At 39.6% G+C, this 19,594-nt stretch overlaps 1 pseudogene and 1 gene segment (V, D, J or C); one reads left to right on the plus strand and one right to left on the minus strand.

The window, feature by feature from the left end:
* LOC121435425 overlaps positions 1 to 19,594 on the plus strand; it is a 289,312-nt gene that overhangs the window by 163,220 nt on the left and 106,498 nt on the right.
* On the minus strand, positions 1,829 to 5,493 carry LOC121435440 (annotated as a pseudogene).

The following is a 19,594-nucleotide window of genomic DNA, read 5'->3' on the forward strand; positions in this document are numbered from 1 at the left end:
TCTTCAGTGTCTGAGATTCTTTCTTCTATCTCTTGTATTCTGTTGGTAATACTTGTCTCTGTAGTTCCTGTTCATTTACCCAGATTTTTCATCTCCAGCCTTCCCTTGGTTTGTGTTTTCTTCATTACCTCCATTTCATTCTTCAAGTCTTGAACCGTTTCCCTTACCTGTTTGATTGCTTTTCCTTGTTTCTCTTGGTTTTCTTTGGTATCTTTGAGAGATTTGTTCATTTCCTCTACTTTTTTGTTTGTCATCTCATTTCTTTATGGCAGTTTTTCACCTCCTGTTTAAGGTCCTCTATTATTTTCATATAGTTTCATTTAAAGTCAATTTCTTCTATTTCTTCTGGAGTAGGGTGTTCAATTATTCTTGTTTCGGGATCCCTGGATTCTGGTGATGTCATGTTGCCTTGGCGCCTGCCCATCTCTTCCTTCAAATGGAGCCAGTAGAGGCCTGGAGTCTTGGTCCAGACTTTGCTGTGACTTACTCGCTGGGTGGATCTCCTCAGTGTAGGAGCAGGAACTGTTCCTGTCCGTCCAGATCGAACTCCTCAGCACTGAAACAGGGATGCCTGGTAGCCCAAGGACACTGCGGACAAAAGGGCGAACGTGGGGTGCAAGGCGGGGTTGAGTAGAACACAGGAGACCCTGCAGCACAAACTGAAGTGCCCACACTCCCTTGCGGGGACCTTCAGGCCTGCCTGGTGGGCAGACACTCACCCCTCTGGGTTGGTAGCCTTAGTGCAGGAGCAGGAAACTGTTCCTGAGCCAAGGACCATGCAGACAACAAGGCAGGATTGAGGGGGGCTATATTTATATTGAGATGCTCTTTCTTCTCGTTGTTTTGTGGGTATCCTCTCAATGAATAGTCATCTCTCCAGAAGTTTATCCCTGTCATCCTTCAGTTAACAAAACAGAACAAAACAATAACAACAAAACATCACTATCATGGTTGTAATACTTTATCAGTTACTTATTTTAGTCATTAATTTAAAATTTCTAGACAAAAGCAATCTAAGAGAGAAGGAGTTTATTTTGATTTACAGTTTTCAGACAGTCTATCATGGTAGAAATTTCATGACAATGAGAGGTTGAGATCATACTGAATCCACATACAGGTAGAAGACAATAGTGGACATAATTTTTTAACTTCTTAAATATTTTTTATTCCTTCCTTACACTTCTTACTGAAGGATGGCCATTTTCAAGATGAATCTTCCCAAATCAATTAATCATGAAATAATAATACTTCAAATAACTGACACAGTACTTAAAAAAATAGATAACTTTTTAAAAAAATAAGACTGTCTTTTCTCATTTTACATGCCAAATCTATTCCCTAATCCTTTCCCTCCTCCTGCTCCTTCCACCTTTCACCCTCCCCATACCCACCCAATCAACTTCTCAGAGAGGATAAGATTTCCCATGGGGAGTCACAAAAGTCTAGCACATTTATTCCTTCACCCTGAATGTGTTCATAAAAGTGTTCAATAAAAATCACACATAAATGTGAAAGAAAATTAAGGAAGATTTTTTTAACATCTGCATTCTAATACGTGTTTTTCAAAAAGAATATACAGCCTCTATTTCTTCTACAATTTAACTCTAGGTTTTTTGTTTTGTTTCATTTCTTTTCAACTACTGTTAACCTACTACCCCATACAACATGTTTAGAGGTGTAGGATGCCTCCACATCTCAAGGGTACAGAAAAATGACCTCAAATGGGTGCGCATTTTTCACAGAAAGCAGTATAAAGAGATCAGACCAAGACACAGGAAGTAAGGAATTTACTTTATTGGCACAGTAATTTCAGAGGGATTAAAGATTCTTAGCAGGCAACAATGGTGCTCTGAATCCAGTAGACATACCTACAGATACTGGTGTACACACCAAGGTTATCCTTCAGGGTGCAGCCATAAACCCAGGAGATGATACCCTGGAACTCTCCATTGCAGAACCACCAGAGTCATCCTGGCATGTAGGAATGCATTGTTTAAGAAAAGAGCGTGTAGAAAAGGACCACATTTCCCCTGACCTGAAGATACCATTCTAGCCTTCCTCTGTGTCTCCATTTGTTATCCCACCCTCTATACTCACTAATGTTTTGAAATGCCATCCATATTAGTCCTCTTCCCTTTTCCACAGAACCACAGGAAACTTCCTGACCCATACAGCTAGGAATTCCACTCCTACTCCTGAAAAAACAAGGTAGTTTATATGAAAAGGGAGCCAACAACATGCCAGGAATCTTTGCCTCTCTCCAGGAAGCCAGTGCAGATCCTCTTATTGGTGATCTTTTCAATGTAGGAGGCTTCACAGTCAGCCTCAGACAGCAGTGTGGCACCCAGGCACTGGAGCAGGTCTGGGTTGTTCACTTTGAGGAAAGGAGCAGAAATAAATGTGACCCCTGAAGCAATCTTCAAAGTAGTAAGGTTCTGCAAGAAACTTAAACCCCAGAATAGTCATTATTGATATCATTCTTGGAAGTAATAATAGCACATTTGTCCTGTTTACATTCTAGAAACCACCATCTTAGAAGCCTGTATATACTGGGAACTGACATGTACTTGCTGGCTACAAGTCAATGGCTTAAGTTTGGAAACTGAGATCTGGAGAACTGTAGAGTAAGGAGATCAAGTGTCTTACTCATCACCAGAGCACAAGGTGTTACTCCTGCCAGAGGTGAGGCACTGAGTGCCAACAGATGCACAAGAGGTCGGCAGAGATACAGTGGCCACATACTTGGGCATTGAGGGTCACAGGGGAAGAGAGCTTGATCGGCATGATGCCATTGTTCAGGGTCCTCCCACTAATGTTGGGATGATGGAGGATCTTGGCACCATGACAAACTGCTCATTGCTCCCAAGGATATTGATGTCGAGTAGCTATTAGGGAGAAAAAGAACTTCCTCTCCATTACCCCAGACAGTCCAGAGTTATTCAACACTTTTTGATAATAAGTCTGAAATAGAGAGGAGGCCTGGTTTAACATCACAGAAGTAGTAGTGATGTTGTGAGCAAGTACCACCGTGAGCCTTGATTTCTTTCTACTTCAAAGACAGGTAATACTACTGAGGTGCAGGACTGCAGTTTGAGTCTTCTCATCAACCTACTGCTCTCCTTTGGATGCAAAACTGATCCTTGTATCTTCATTTATCCTCTGTTTCTTTTTAAAGTACAAAATACATTAAATCCTTTGATTTTAGATAAATCCAATTTGTAATAAGAAAAATTGGTCTAAGACCTACAAGTTATGAAACATTCCTTTAATCTCAGCACTGAGGAGGCAAAAGCAGGAAGCTCTCTGAACCAAAGGGCAGTTTTGTCTACAGAGTTAGTTCTAAGACAGTCAAGGCCTCAAAGAGAAACTCTGTCTAGATGAAACAGGCAAACAAAAAAGAATAGCTTGTCCCATGCAACTATGTCAACTCACATATGAATTTTAATTTTCTGGGTTTTTTTTCCAGACTTTCTGAATTAGAATTTGTATGATTCAGATGAATGTTCGGGTGAGACACCCAATGGTAATGAACTGACACCCTGTTTTCTTTAAATAGTGAAATGAATTGAAATACAAAGTTTTAAAAAGTTTACAGATTGTTCATAGTCAAGAAAACTCTGTTTATTTTGCTACTACCCATTGTAACTATTTAAAAATCTTTGTGTGACTTCATGTTAGTTCTTTCATCTCTAAAATCAGCTTTCTTTGTTTTTGTTATCTATATCCTTTGGATGATTTAGGGGTATGGAAGGCTTTCTAATCTGTATCCTTATTCTGTTCTACATCATGAAAGAAGTTACAGTCAGTATTCTCTCTTCTCTAACTTTTCTCATTCCCCTAACAACCACAGTTAATGCCTGATCTAATTCCATACCCTTGAAAATACCAAGAGTTTCTTCTGAAAAAGCCAGGGCTCATCACTTACATCTTGCAGCAGTGAGCTGCAGACACCACCTGTCGGTTATTGATGAGGGAGCTTCCACAGATGTGGTAGCCAGAGTTCAGAGACACCTGGTAGGGGAGAGTATTCTCCTGTCAGGTATAGCCACTGATGATCTTGTCGTCATCATCAACAAGAATAGCATCTTGAGTAGAGAGAAGAAGGGAGAAGTCCATTCATCAAGGTGCTGGAAACTGAAGCCCTCAGTCCTGTGTCAGTCTTAAGCTAATTAGGAATCCTTATTGAGGATAATAACTGAAGGCAAAAAGGCAAAAGTAGGCATGCGGTGGCTTGTAGTTATCCTTAATAGAGAATATTGCAAGTCGATAGAAAGATATGTTGTAGGTGATGATGTTCTGATGAGGTACAAAGGACAAGGCGAGGCATATTCTCAGCATGAAGGAATGGGGCATCGGGATGGTTGTCTGATCCACTACTTGCTGTGATCTCATGTTCATCATTCTTTGACAAACTGGGCTAACAGAGCATAGGGGGATTAGAATAGTTTTGAACTATCTTGGAAAATATTCTAGTTATGTAGAGTTCCATAAGTTGACATGTTTTTGTTTGTTTGTTTTTTTCTTTCAGTCTGTATATTAAGGTCAAACTAGAGAGCAGGCTTTATGTGGATACAAGGATCAAATGTTATTGCTGAAGATTATCGATTTTTAACTTTGCTTATATATTTATAAGCTTTAAAGTCACTTTGTCGCTTTTAATATATATTAAAGAAATGGCCTTCTTAATACAAAGTGACTGCTCTAGATACATAAGGCCAGAATTTTAAGACAGCCATCCCTAGTATAATGGGGTTTTCAATTTTCAAACTGGGAGTATTTTTCTGTAAAGTTAGCCATGAGTGAGCTATCCCCGCAAGATGCTGGGCCTAGACAGGAGGTCTCCTGCTTCCTTTCATGGAAGCTCTACAGCCTTCAATTTTTAGCCTCTCTAATTACATAATAAATGGCAGTAGAAGGGGTAGGAAAGGACAAGGCTACAGAGAAGTCAGAAAACGTAGAAGCCAAGCTGCTTTAGGAATATACAGTACAATGGAGTACAGATAGGGTGAAAAAGCAACTTCAGTGGTGGGTTTCATGGCCATTAGGAAAAGGAAGATCAGGACCTGGGTTAAGGCATCGAATTCACCAGCTGATGTGGGAGGGTCTTCTGTTTTGTGTTGATTTCATTTGTTAATAAAGAAACTGCCTTGGCCATTTGATAGGCCAGCACTTAGGTGGGTGGAGTAGACAGAACAGAATGCTGGGAGGAAGAGGGAAGTGAGGCAATTGCCATGCCTCTCCTCTCTGTGTCAGATGCAATGGAGCCAGCCACCAGGTCAGACATGCTGAATCTTTCCCGGTAAGCCACCACCTCATGGTGCTACACAGATTAATAGAAATGGGTTAATCAAAGTGTGAGAGTTAGCCAGTAAGAGGCCAGTTTCCATGTAATTATTTTGGGTAAAGCTAGCTGGTGGCAGGGAGCTGAGTGGCCCACAGCTCATCACTACAACCAGCAGCTCACACAAGGGCCAAAAACAGGAGTGTACTCATTGTGGCTGATGGCACTCAGTTTTTGCAGTGAACCTGCCTTTATATCCCACTGAAGGAAGAAGGAGGTACTGAGCAGAGGGCCCCCACTACTCTTACACAAGCACACCTGTGGGTTTCCTGTTCCCAGGCCATGTGTTATCTCTGTGCTATGTGTCTACTTTGCAGGTAGATGAGGAACATGAGATGAGGAAACTTTTCTTTTGGCTGTAGATAAGGTGAGCAGCTGATTCCTGAAAGGAGGCAATGGTTCAAAGACTGCAGAACCTTAGACTGTCAATGCACCTAGACCTCCCAAGGCTGATATAAAGATGTTGGGAGGCAGAGAATGGTCATGGTCATAGATATACCCTGACTTCATGGAACCTATTCCATTTTCTTTTGGGGAAGATTTGATATTGGTAGGTAGGTTGATATTTAGGGACCTAGAGACCCATGAGAAGAAAAACATTTTGTCTGAATCTAATAAAAAAAATAATTGTGAGGGGCTGGAGAGATGGCTCAGTGGTTAAGAGCAGTGTCTGCTCTTCCAGAGGTCCTGAATTCAATTCCCAGTAACCACATGGTGGCTCACAACCATCTGTAATGAGGTCTGGTGCCCTCTTCTGGCCTGCAGATGTACACACAGACAGAATATTGTATGCATATTAAATAAATAAATATTTTTAAAAAAATAATTGTGCTCTGATGTTTCTTATCTCTAGAATAATCTATCATATAGAAATGTCATACCCAAGAAATTTAGTAATCAGAATTAGAGTAGGAAGTAACTTGACAAAGGGAGAAAGAGACATGATTTTTACTGTGGGCTTTGACCTGACTTTCCTTTCTATCAAAGTTCATACATAGCAAGTGATTTGAAGTATGAGGGACAAAGTTTGAGTAGGAGCTTCCTTGATATGTTTCAGAGAATGATCAATATACCACATTCTCCTTTCTTCTTTGCCATGACCTTTGACTCTAACTGTTCATGCTTTTATGGGTCCAGTTTTAGCACCTTCATGGTTGTATTAGCAATCTGCATTAATGATTTATACTACCTTATCTTCTAGATTTAGGAAGTTTGAGAAGAAGTTCATAATCCATATTAGATGTGAGAAAGGCCTTGAACAATGGTAAGTCTGATTTCTATTTAGAGAATTGCCTTCAGTAGAGAGATTAATATATTGACAAGGAGGATAAACAAGAATCGATCTTAAAAATATAGGAGGATTTTTGTATCCTATGTACTTATTTCAGGAATGCTATTATATCAGACTTAGTTAAAAGTAAATGTTCCTGTAGAAGATCTGTGAATGTGTGATAACAAAGCCACTGAGGTTAGCCTTGAAATTTATTGAAACCTAACCTGCGCAGAGGGTGTGTATTGAAAAATTTATATGAAATTACATTTAATTTTACCATACAGTTTAAAGAACAGCCTTGACTTGCTCCTGATTTTAATGGAATTTCATTGAGTTTCTTTCCATTTAATTTAATGTTGGCTATTAGTTTGTTGTTAGATATAATTTATGGGTATTCATGGGTTTTGATCTGAGATTCTTCTATTTCCTCTATTCCTATTATTCCTAGGCTTAGTCTTTTCATGATGTCCTAGATTTGCTGGACATTTTCTGTAACGAGTTTTTAGTTCTAAATTTTATTTTGATCAATGAATCTATTTCTTCTAATGTATCTTGAATGCCTGGAATTCTTCCTTCTTCTTCTTGAATTCCATTTGATGAAGCTTGCATCTGTAGTTTCTGTTCACTTACCCAGATTTTCCATATCTGAAATTCCTCAATTTGTGTTTTCTTTATTGCTTCTATTTGGATTTTCATGTCTTAAAAAGTTGAGATTTTTTTTTAGTTGAATAAATACTTATTTTAAACTAAAGGCCCAAAATGTAGCTGTAAAAACAGATGATGGAGATGTATGGTTTACCATCAGCGCATGTAAAAAAAAAATAGGGTTTTAGATGATACAAGTGAATGTGCTACCAAAAAAAAGAAAGAAAGATAAAACATTTTTGCAAATTAACTTTCTTTTTGTTGATGGATTTTACATCATGCATCTCTATCATAATCATCTCTGCTTCCTTTCCCATTTGCTCTCTACACTTGCAACCCCCAACACAGAGTAAAACAAGATAAAATTTAAAATAAATGAGAAAGAAAAGAAAAGCCTCATTGTGGAAGTTGTCATGTGACACAGTGACTTTTAAAGTCTTTAGTCCATAAATTGTTACCTGCATGTGTTCATTGAATTGAGTCATTGGTCTGGTTTGAGGTCTCTTGTTTCTGCTATATCCTCAATGTGAGGCCCTCACTGGTTCTCCCCTTAGATATCATGTTATTATCCTGTTTCATAGAGATCCTGTCACTTTGGATTGCAGAGCGAACCACTTCACATCCTCCAGCAGATCACAGAAAGGGTGAGGGATGAAGTCAGCCAACTCATAGCTCTACTTCTGGGTCTGGGTGGTTGCTGCACTGGTCCACCCATGAGCTTTTCTTCATCCTCAACACCAGGGTGACTTCTGTATTAATGCCCGCCCTCATTTATGTAGTAAGCAGCAAGGCATGGGGCTTCTTCTTTGGAACTCATGACCTTCGGGTCAGCTTGCCCACACCTATACAACTGAGCCTGCTATGCTGTTTCCTAGTACAGATGTAGGGGTCACTCTGCCTAGGGCTACAACTGGTTGAGAGGATACTCATAAGATACAGATCTTAGAAAAGTTTACTACTGATAAGATGTAAGCTCTACAATTAATAACTAAGGAAAATAATGCAATTTTAACTGATAAATTACAAGCCTTAGGAAAAAAGTTTTATTAAAACATGTAATAGAGATATCCAGATATAGACAGAGAAATTTAAAGGTGAACCAATCCAACTATTACATTATGAAATTATGGAAGAACAGCTCCAAACAACCTTAATTTATCCAGTCACCATACAAAACAATAACTAAATGACAGGTACCTCTTGATTAGAAGAAGCACTACTTCATTAAACACTATGACCATTCAATCTAAACTGATTTATAAAAATGACAAATGCTTTTCATTCGATCAGATATAATTTTCCAAAAGGGAAACTTCCAAAAGTTAGGTGGGAGCAGGGTTTTGTTTTTGTCTTTCCAAGAAAATGAAGGTATCCAATTAGGGAATCTGAAGACCATTGAACAAATGAGACACTTGAAAGAAAAGGACAAATCATCCAGAAAAATGTTCCAAGAAAAAGAGTAAATAGGGCTATTGGTGTATCACTTTTCTACCAACAAAAAAATTTCAAAAATCTTTTCAAATCTTTCTTCTGTTCTCTACAAACATATAATGCAAATGGTTTTTCTTTCTTTCTTTCTGTATTAAAGATTTCTGTCTCTTCCCCGCCACCGCCTCCCATATCTCTCCCCCTCCCCCAATCAACTCCCCCTCTCTCATCAACCTGAAGAGCAGTCAGGGTTCCCTGCCCTGTGGGAAGTCCAAGGACCACCCACCTCTATCTAGGTCTAGTAAGGTGAGCATCCAAACAGTCTAGGCTCCCACAAAGCCAGTATGTGCAGTAGGATCAAAACCCAGTGCCATTGTTCTTGACTTCTCAGCAGTCCTCATTGTCTGCTATGTTCAGCGAGTCCTGTTTTATCCCAGGCTTTTTTAGACCCAGTCCAGCTGGCCTTGGTGAGTTCCCGAAAGAACATCCCCATTGTCTCAGTGTGTGGGTGCACCCCTCGCGGTCCTGGAGATCCTTGCTCATGCTCTCTCTCCTTCTGTTCCTGATATGGACCTTGGGGTTGTAGCCCAGTGCTCCAATGTGGGACTCTGTCTCTGTCTCCTTTCATCGCCTGATGAAGGTAAATATCCAGGAGGATGACTATGTTTTTCTTTGGGTTCACCTTCTTATTTAGCTTCTCTAGGAAGGATAGGGTTTTGTAATTGAGACTGTTTATGTGGTGCTTAACTTACATTGAATCATCCCGGAATATATTCATCCCTGAAGCAAAGAAGCATAGTTAATCATGGTGGATGACATTTTTAATGTGATTTTTTTATTGTTGCCAAGGGAAACAGGACTGCAATGCTTTCTTTGTTGGGTTTTATGTGGTTAGATGTCAATGTAATAGTGACCACATAAAAGGAATTGGCAGTATTCCTTCTGTTTCTGTTATGTGGATTAACTTGAGAAGTATTGGCATTAACTCTTCTTTTAAAGTGTTCCTCTCCCTGACTTTCTTCTGTTCAAGCCTATCTTTCAGAGATGCTATCTACTACAAATTCTATTTCATTTTTGAGTTTTTCATGATAATATTTGTGTTTCATGTCTTTTCTTTAAATTTCCCATTCATCTTGCTCAATTTCTAACTCAAGCTCTCAGTTGATTTTCTCATGTTATTCATGTGCTTATTCATAAACTCTTTGAGGTCATTCATCATTTTTACAAGTAAACTTCCATTTTGTTGACCTTCTAACTAATTTAATGTCTCTGAATGCAGTACTTATGGAGTTGTTAGCATTTGAAGGAAATATGCTTTGTCTGTCTGTCTGTCTGTCTGTCTGTCACTCCCTCTCTCTCTCTCTCTCATGTGGGTGTTCCTGGGATTTTGTGTTACAAATTTCATATTTATTGGGGTGTGTATCACCCCTGTTTTTTGTGGGACATTTTCTTAAGGAGCAACTGCCTTTCTTAGTATGACAAAGAAACAAATAACAGCCACCACATGAACACAAACAAAGAAAACTACTTTTAAAGCAGCAGTTACTCATTTTATTACTTCTTCTAAAATATACTTATAAAGCAACTTAAGAGTGAAAGGATTTTTTTTTATTCACAGGTTTAGAGCAATCTGGCTGTGGGGGATTTGATCACACTGTGAAACCTAACACTATGTTAATAAAATCAACCTTGGGTCAGGAGACAAAGCCAGAATCTAGCTTACAGGATATAGCCAAAGAGAGTAGAGGGGAGTCAGGAAGATAGAGAGAGAGAGAGATGCACAAGAAGAAATAATGAGGGACATGGAGTTTTGTGGTCTTTTGTTGTTTGGGACACCTGAAGAAACATTCTTTTTGCTGAATGTATAGCCAAAAAGGAAGGTCAGCTGTTTGCTTTTTAGTCTCTTTGAGCTATCAGATTTTCACCTCAAGATCTGATTCCTGAGTCTTCATTGATAAATGGAGCAATACAGACTTAGTAAATAACTACATTTGACAGCAGTAGCAGAGCCATGGTTGGGGGTACAGGACATCTTGCCAGGCCATGGGCTGTGTGGCAGATTGTTGATAATAGGGGCCCTGTGTTGTAGGGGGAGTCTTGTTATTTACTGGCTGCTAAGACTCCCAAAATAATCACACAGAAACTAGATTAATTAAATCACTTCTTGGCATATTAGCTCTAGCTTCTTATTGGATAACTCTTACATATTAATTTAACCTATTTGTGTATTGCCATGTGGCTGTGGCTTACCAGGCAAAGTTCCAATTCATCTGTCCCCAGAGGTGGCTATATGGCATCTCTAAACTCTGATTTCCTTCTCCCAGCATTCAGTTTAGTTTTCCCTACCTAGCTCTATTCTTTTGCCCTATCATAGGCCAAGACAGTTTCATAGCATACAGAGAGGAATCCCACATCACCTCCCTTTTTCTGTCTAAATAAATAAATAATAAATAAAAGAGGAACATTTTAACTTTAACATAGTAATATTACATATAACAAAACAGGCATCAAGCAAGAATTATAGTTACAATATTTATACCTCTTTTATCATTCATCATAACTAAGAAAAACCATAAATATATATTCTTCAGCTCCATCAAAGATTCCAGAAGGATATAATATTAAATTAATAAACAGAAAGTACATTGTAAGCAACTTCCAAAACTCTAGAGTGACAGAGACATCTTGCTGCCTGAACAGTCACCCAAGTTCTTCTGTAATGTGCGGTCACCTACCTTCAGCCTACTGGCCCATAATATCCAGCATATTCTTCCATGAGGCAGGAAATTTCAAAGACAGTTCTGCCTATATTGGCAGTTTGTCAGTCACTTTCTTCTGTGTCCTGTGGAATATCTTTCAGACTCTTTCATGAAGCAGGAACTTCTAAGGACTGTCTCACCTTATTTAGTCAGCTTTAGCATTCATTTTTCTGTGGGTCCTTCATGTCCATAACATCAAATAGTCCAGGTAAAAGCAGTTTCTTGCCCAAATAGCCAACAAGCTCCATAAGGAGCCTCTTTAATGCCCATCTTCCTCTTGAAGTAATTGGTGCTGCCAGGAGCAGATGTGTCTCATTGTCATAAAAATTTCTAAGTTATTAAAACATTTTAAATGCAATATTCTGAAGATCTCTGAAAGATTTGAAGAATACCTATCTGAATATATCTATCTGAATATATCTCTAAATATCTAGAAAACCTAATTAATATGACTATAAGCTTGACCTTAGTAGATTATTATTTATTAACCCATATCTTTTAATTATACATTACATGAGCTGCACAAACACAATACCTTAATCAAGAGTAGAAGTATACATATAACAAAATTGACCTTAAATATGTATCAATAAACCAAGATCCATACCACTGCAAATCTCTATAGCATATCCCCCTTTAAATGTAAACAAACATTTATAAAAATTGATAAATATTTGGGAATTTAGGCATTGTTCTTTCCAAACTGCTTCCTGCTTTTTGTTGGGTGAAGTAATTTTAGGTGGTATTCATGGTGACATTTTGTGAAATCTTGGTCCATCAAACAATATTAATCTGAAGGGATTCCACAGAACCAAAAGCAGAATCCCTTTTCCAAAGCAACATATCCTTAGACCCATATTTTGGAGTCAAGATCATAGTTCTCTCCAAACTGCTTCCTATTTTTTGTTGGGCAAAGTAATTTTGGGGGGTGTTCATGGCAACCTTCCAGGGGTTCTTGGTTTATCAAACCATGTTAGTCTGGAATTAATCCACAGGTTCTCATCTTCTGTGGAAACAAAAGCAGAACCTCTTTTCGAAAGCAACAAATGCTTAGACCCAAATTAGAAAGTCAAGATACCTTTGTGTTGGTTTATCTTAGCAGACCCCAGAATTAAATATCTCTCTGGAGTCAAAAAATTCAAAGATAACACAATAGTATACATAATCTAGACTCTCTGCATATATTCCATCTTTATGTTTAGAAGTCTTTTATTTCTGAATCTGTCCTATTGTGTATCTGTAATCATTTTCTTTATTTATTTATTTATTAAAGATTTCTGTCTCTTCCTCACCACCACCTCCCATTTCCCTCCCCCTCCCCCAATCAAGTCCCCCTCCCTCTTCAGCCCGAAGAGCAATCAGGGTTCCCTGCCCTGTGGAAAGTCCAAGGAACCCCCACCTCCATCCAGTTCTAGTAAGGTGAGCATCCAAACTGCCTAGGCTCCCACAAAGCCAGTACTTGCAGTAGGATCAGAAACCCATTGCCATTGTTCTTGAGTTCTCAGTAGTCCTCATTGTCCGCTACGTTCAGCAAGTCCGGTTTTATGTCCTAGAGAGCTTTTAAAATGGTAGGCAGCTTGGAATCAGTGGCCCTGGGTGCTGGCTCCACCTCTCTCCACTTTTCAAAATGGTAGAGGTACAATTACCACCAGCTCTGGGACTGCCACGTAGGAGCTGCACTCACCTCTTTAACTCTGAGAAGGAGCTTGCAACACATAAACCCTTTTTATCTGATTAATAGCTAAATCTGCCATGCAGTGCACTGCATGGCCTGAAAATATCTCTGTGTATGGAAGCAGGAATCCAACATGCTCTCCTGCTTATGTATGTCTAGTAGAACTGATTCTGTTGCCTTCCCAGGCTGGGGAGGGAGGAGGCACACAAACACTCAGACCCACAAACACCATTCAACATCAAGTGATCTGCCTCCTGAAAGAGCAAGAGAAGGTTGTACTGCTGTTTTGAAACTGCATGCATTTTTTTTTTTTTTTGCTACTACAGCTGAATCAAGTAGAACTGTCTTAAAGGAGCTGTAGCATGCTGCCAGCAAACAGAGGCCATCCAGAAAAAAAAAAATGTGGCTAAACTGTTTTTTAGAATTCCTTTCCAAAGCCTCTCAGGTTTTATGTGGATTTAGCCAGCACGTGTTGGAGCACCAATTTGTTGTAGGGGGAGGCTTATTCATTTCCAGGCTGCCCAGACTCCCAATATAATCACACAGAAACTATATTAATTAAATCACTGCTTAGCCTATTAGCTCTAGCTTCTTATTGGCTAGCTCTTACATATTAATTTAACCCATTTCTATTAATGTGTGTATTGCCATATGGCTGTGGCTTACTGGGTAAAGTTCCAGCTCGTCTGTTCCTGGGCAGCGGCTACATGGCTTCTCTAAACTCTGACTTCTTTCACCCAGCTTCAGTTTAGTTTTCTCCACCTAGCTCTATTCTTTTGCCTTATCATAGGCCAAGACGGTTTCTTTATTAACCAATGGTATTCACGGCATACAGAGGGGAATACCACATCACTCCTGGGTCATAGATGGTAGCTAAAATATTAGTAGTTTCAGGTGCAACTACTAAACTAATGAAAAACAACATTTGGCATTCCAATATAGGGCAGGCCCACATGAACAGAGAATCCATGCCAGCAGATACTGCCACAGCCAATTGCTGCCCTCATGAGGTTCCGATGTCATGGATGAAGTTACTTGTGAGTACTCTGTAGGGTGGGAAAGTACTCAGAAATTGTGAAGGGGACCCTGAGTTACTACTGACTTCACTGCTGCTGACAAACTGAGAACTCAGAAAATCTGGTGAGACATCTGGGAAATTCTTAAGGAGAGACTTAAGTAGTACTAAATTACAACTATACTACAGGGAGTTATGACTCTTTGTATTTCTGCTATAGATGGCCTGAAAATGGAAAAAATAAATGAGGCAGTAATAAATTTACTGGGATTGACATAATGCCAATTGTAATCACTGTCGATATGCTAATAATATTTTATCCTTAAAAAGTGGTTTGATAACTGTGAAAAATATGAAAATTTGGCTGAAAACTACAAGCCGCAGAAAGACTTACAATTGCTCAGACACAACTTTAAAAGATTTATTGTTCATAAAATACAAGCTTTAGAAAGACTTACTACTGATAAGATGACAAGTATTAGAAAGTCATACTAATGAAAATAAAAAAAAATATTCAGACAGAGACAGAAGAATTTGGACAGGAACATACTGCACCACTGCATGACAAAACTGTAGTTGGGCAAGCCCTGTGGAAGAGAAGGTAGAAAGACTGTAAGAGCTGGAGGGAAGACAGGGCACAGGGAAGACTGCACTATGAACACAGGAGGATCATTGTACATATAAACTCACAGAGACTTCTGGAGTATTCACGAGGTTTGCAAAGGTCTGTGCCAGATGTGGCCCCAGTGTGAGAGCAGAAACGAACACAGGCTCCATTTCTAATTCTGAAACCTTCACCAATTAATAAACACTTGCTAATGAAAAATTAGTTTTCTCCAGTGGAGTCTCACTGTAAACAATACAGATAAGAAACCATCACTTACAACTTGTGACAATGAGCTGCAGACACCACCCATTGGTCATTGATGAAGGACCCTACACCGAAGTGGTAGCCAGCATTTAGGGGCACCTGGAATGGAATGGAATTCATCTGACAGGTGTAGCCTCCAACAGTCCTGTCATCATCAGCAGGTAAAGCAACTTGATGGAGATAAGAAATAAGAATAAGACAATTCATCAGGGTGCTTGAGAGGGAATCTATTGGTTCTATGGGAGCTTAAACCCTTAGGATTTCTTACTAAGCCCAGTGACTATAGGGTCACTCTGTCTTCAATAGGTAACATAGATTATAAGATTTCCCAAGGTCCCAATGAGGAGCAGAAGGAGGGAAAAGATGAGCAAGGAAGTCAGGACCACGAGGGGTGCACCCACCCACTGAGACAGTGGGGCTGATCTATTGGGAGCTCACCAAGGCCAGCTGGACTGTGACTGAAAAAGCATGGTATAAAACCGCACTCTCTGAACATGGCGAACAATGAGGGCTGATGAGAAGCCAAGGACAATGGCACGGGGTTTTGATCCTACTTCATGTTCGGGCTTTGTGGGAGCCTAGCCAGTTTGGATGTTCACCTTCCTAGACATGGACGGAGGGGGGAGGACCTTGGACTTTCCACAGGGCAGGGAACCCTGACTGCTCTTTGGACTGGAGAGGGAGAGGGAGAAGGATGGGAGGAGGGGAAGGGAAATGGGAGGCTGGGAGGAAACAGAAACTTTTTTTTTCCTTCTCTCAATAAAAAAAACAATTAAAAAATTTTTAAATATATTCTTTTAGAACATATGAATCATATAAGGTTTAAACTATATTATCGCCGTAATAAAGTTTCACAGGAATACAAAAAAAAAAAAAAGATTTCCCAGTACTGTGACTTTGCAGGACAGATAGGTAGTTCCTACAAGGCTCACATCTCTTCTCAGGAAAAGTTTTGGGACAGCAAGAACTACCTAAGAACACACTGAGTGGGATCCCATTAGAAGCCAGTTTTGTCCATGGCTTACTGTACTTTTCTTTTTTAAATTATCTTTTTATTATTTATTTATTTATTTATTAGAAATTTCCACCTCCTCCCATCCTCCCATTTCCCTCCCCCTCCACCCACTCCTCCTCACCCTCCCTCTCCAGTCCTAAGAGAAGTCAGGGTGCCCTGCCCTGTGGGAAGTCCAAGGTCCTCCCCTGTCCATTCAGGTCTAGGAAGGTGTGTATCCAAACAGACTAGGCTCCCAAAAAGCCAGTACATGCAGTAGAATCAAAACCCGGTGTCATTATCATTGGCTTCTTCGTCTGCCCTCATTGTCAGCTACATTCAGAGAGTACAGTTTGATCACATGCTTGTTCAGTCCCAATCCAGCTGTCCTTGGTGAGCTCCCATTAGATCAGTCCCACCATCTCAGTGGGTGAACGCACCCCTAGCTTCTTATTTCTTTGCTCATGTTCTCCCTCCTTCTGCTCTTCATCTGGACCTTGGGATCTCAGTCCAGTTCTCCAATATGGGTCTCTGTCTCTATCTCCAACCATCACCAGATGAAGGCTCTATGGTGATATGCAAGATATTCATCAGTGTGGCTATGGGAGAAGACCAGTTCAGGTACCCTCTCCTCTGCTGCCCAAGGACCTAGCTGGGGAAATCCCCTTGGATACCGGGGAACCCCTCTAGAGCCAAGTCTCTTGCCAACCCTAAAATGGCTCCCTTAGTTAAGATATCTTCTTCCCTGATCCTATATCCGCCCTTCCTCCATCTCCACACTCCCACTCCCCCATGCGGAGAGAGAACGGAGAAGGGGAGGATTGGGGAGACCTACTGTACTTTTCTATCTATTACTCATTTGTGCCACTTGAATGTTGACTTTTTAGAGTCACAGCAGGGAAAGCAACTAGAGAATAGAAGGAAAGAAGAATAAAATTCATCATGCTTTTAGACAGTAGATTGTTCAGTACCATATAACCTTCCCCCCTTTTTAGTATTACTTTCTGAGCAGAATGACTAAGAGAAAACAGGAAAAGCACTACCTCTAGTAGTCAACACTGGCATGGGAAATTCAGGGCAGGCAAGTAGATCCTGGTGTGCTCAGAGCTATTCAGAGTGCCAGGAAAAGGGTAGAAGGAATAAGCAAAGAACACACTTCATGGGATCAGATTATTATATGTCAGTTACCTAACCCACTGCTTACTTCCATCTGTAAATCATCAATAACCATGTATTCCCAGCGAGGTTGCAATCTACAGAATAGGTCTCCTGGTTCATTTTATCCACCCTTAGGTTTGTTTCCCTTTCTGCCTTGATAATCAAGGCTCTTAATTCAACAAAGGATATTGTAGAGAATGCATCAAAGGAAACTGAATTTTACTTAAGTTTGTGAGGTTACGTATTTGTTGAAAATAGATGCTAGAGAAGGAACATGAACATAAGAATTAATGTAACAGGGGTAGCAGTGAAGTAAGAGTCCATATTTTCTAATTAATTAGAAAGGTGGAACCAGATATGGCTTAAAACTGATCAGCAGCTCCCAAAATGGCCAGGATCTGAAGATCATTCATGATGGCAGAAGGTAGTGAGTGCTGTATATGCCTGAAGAGAGAGAACTCTGCTTGTTGAGATGGAGGTATGATGTCATTGGTTATTACTGAGCAAACATTCCTGTATTTTCCACTTCTTGGATTTTTATGTCAACTACGTTTGGATTTCTTGGCAGTGGGAGACTTTCAGGTGTCAAGAAAAATTTTATTCTCAGGGAAGATGGAGGGAAACAGCTGATTCTTGAAAGAATGGTGGAGTGGGGAAATTGTCAGTCAAGCTTTGTCTACACAGCTCTGCTTTACTATATCAAATTCAAGAGTGTTAGAAAAGAAAGATTCTATGGGATGTTTAGAAATACCTAGACAGACACCACAAGAAAATCAAGAGAATCAACTAACTTAGACTCATAAGGGCTCACAAAGACTCAACCAACAACCAAGGAGTCTGCATGTGACTTACCTATGCCCTCTGGATATATGTTATACTTATGTGTTTGGTCTTCTTGTGGGTCCCATTTCTGTTGGAGTAGGGGCTGAATCTTTCCAGTTTTGGGGACCCTTATCCTCGTATGGGTATATGTCATCAAGAATTTAATTAGAATAACATAATTTGCTGATTTCCTTGAAAGGCCTTCCCTCCAGTGAATAGAAAAGGAGGAGGCTTGGATAAGGACAGTGGTGCAATGAGGGGATGGTGTGGGAAGAACAGGGAAAAGAGGCAGCAGAGAAACAGCTATGGGATGGCTAAACAAACAAACAAATAAATAAATGATTGAAAATAAAGAAATATTTTTAGTAACTTTGAAGAAGACTTGGTTCTGATAGATAATGAGACTCTTTGAACATCCCTAACTGAAATATTTATCAGTGATACCTAATTTGATATTAACTTGGCTAATCCCTATAATAATTAGATCTCTGTGGAACAGCAATGGAACATTAATGATGTTACTAATAAGATGGACTTTTAGAGAATATGCTTTCACAGCAGTTTCAGGGATTTTAGACATGTTGGATGAGAATGATGATGGTGGAGCAGGAATTGGCTTACTTTGTAGGGCAGTAGAGAACTACATAAATATGGTAATCAAATTCTGCAATAATTTCAAGATATTTGTATCTCATTCTCAGGTCATATTAAAGCCACCCAGAAACCTCGAGAGCATACAAACAGTGTCATGGGTATATACCATGATTATCCTAGGATTATCCATATTGCCCTGGGTAACTATCTTAAAAAAATAACTGCCCTGTTTTGTAGGTCCTACTGCCTGTGTTAGAATTCTCTACTCACTTTGAAGAATAGAATGACTTTGGGCAATGATCAACATGATTTCTGAACAGGAATGAGGTACAGTTAAAAATAGAAGGATTATGGATGTTTCTATTATGTATGTGACAAGACTATAATGCTGTTCTCTGTCATTGATGACTCTTCTTTTATTGAATCCAGATTTTTTTAAACTTAAATGATCCCTAAGTTCCAGTTTCCATTTTGCTACAATATAAACCTGCCATAAGATTTCAGTGGCTGACTATGTCTCAGATTGTGTCCATTTATAAGACCCATCTGTAAGGTCCTTCATATCAGATGTTTCTCCTCTCCAGTGACCCCCAGGTATAAGAACTATATGTTAGAAGTGAGATCAGATTTGTATTCTGGACTACAGTAATGTATCCAAAGCTTGGTTATAATAGTGGCAAATGTAACTGAAGGGGCAAAATGACTGGAAGGTGGAGGAATTGACAATCAGAAGAAACATGGGCTTCATAGCATGTGTTATTGTCCTATTACTGGAATGGTTGGGTCAGCTTCACTCCCCGACAACCACAGAGTCCTCATCCATGCATCCCTTTTCTCATTTATCTCCTCCTGGGTCACTCCTCAGTGGAAAGACTGTCATGTTACCACGTCAGTAAGAATTTCAGACCATTCACATACTTTCACCTTTTACATACATATTGGTGCTGCTGAGAGCTGTCCAGAAAGAAAAGTCTGGATGGATTCTTTTCCACCTGAGAAATTGTCTAAATACAAATGCTGCT

Source organism: Microtus oregoni, unplaced genomic scaffold, assembly GCF_018167655.1.
Source record: "Microtus oregoni isolate MIOR12 unplaced genomic scaffold, Mior012 000046F_ref0000063, whole genome shotgun sequence".
In the NCBI taxonomy this organism is placed as follows: domain Eukaryota; kingdom Metazoa; phylum Chordata; class Mammalia; order Rodentia; family Cricetidae; genus Microtus; species Microtus oregoni.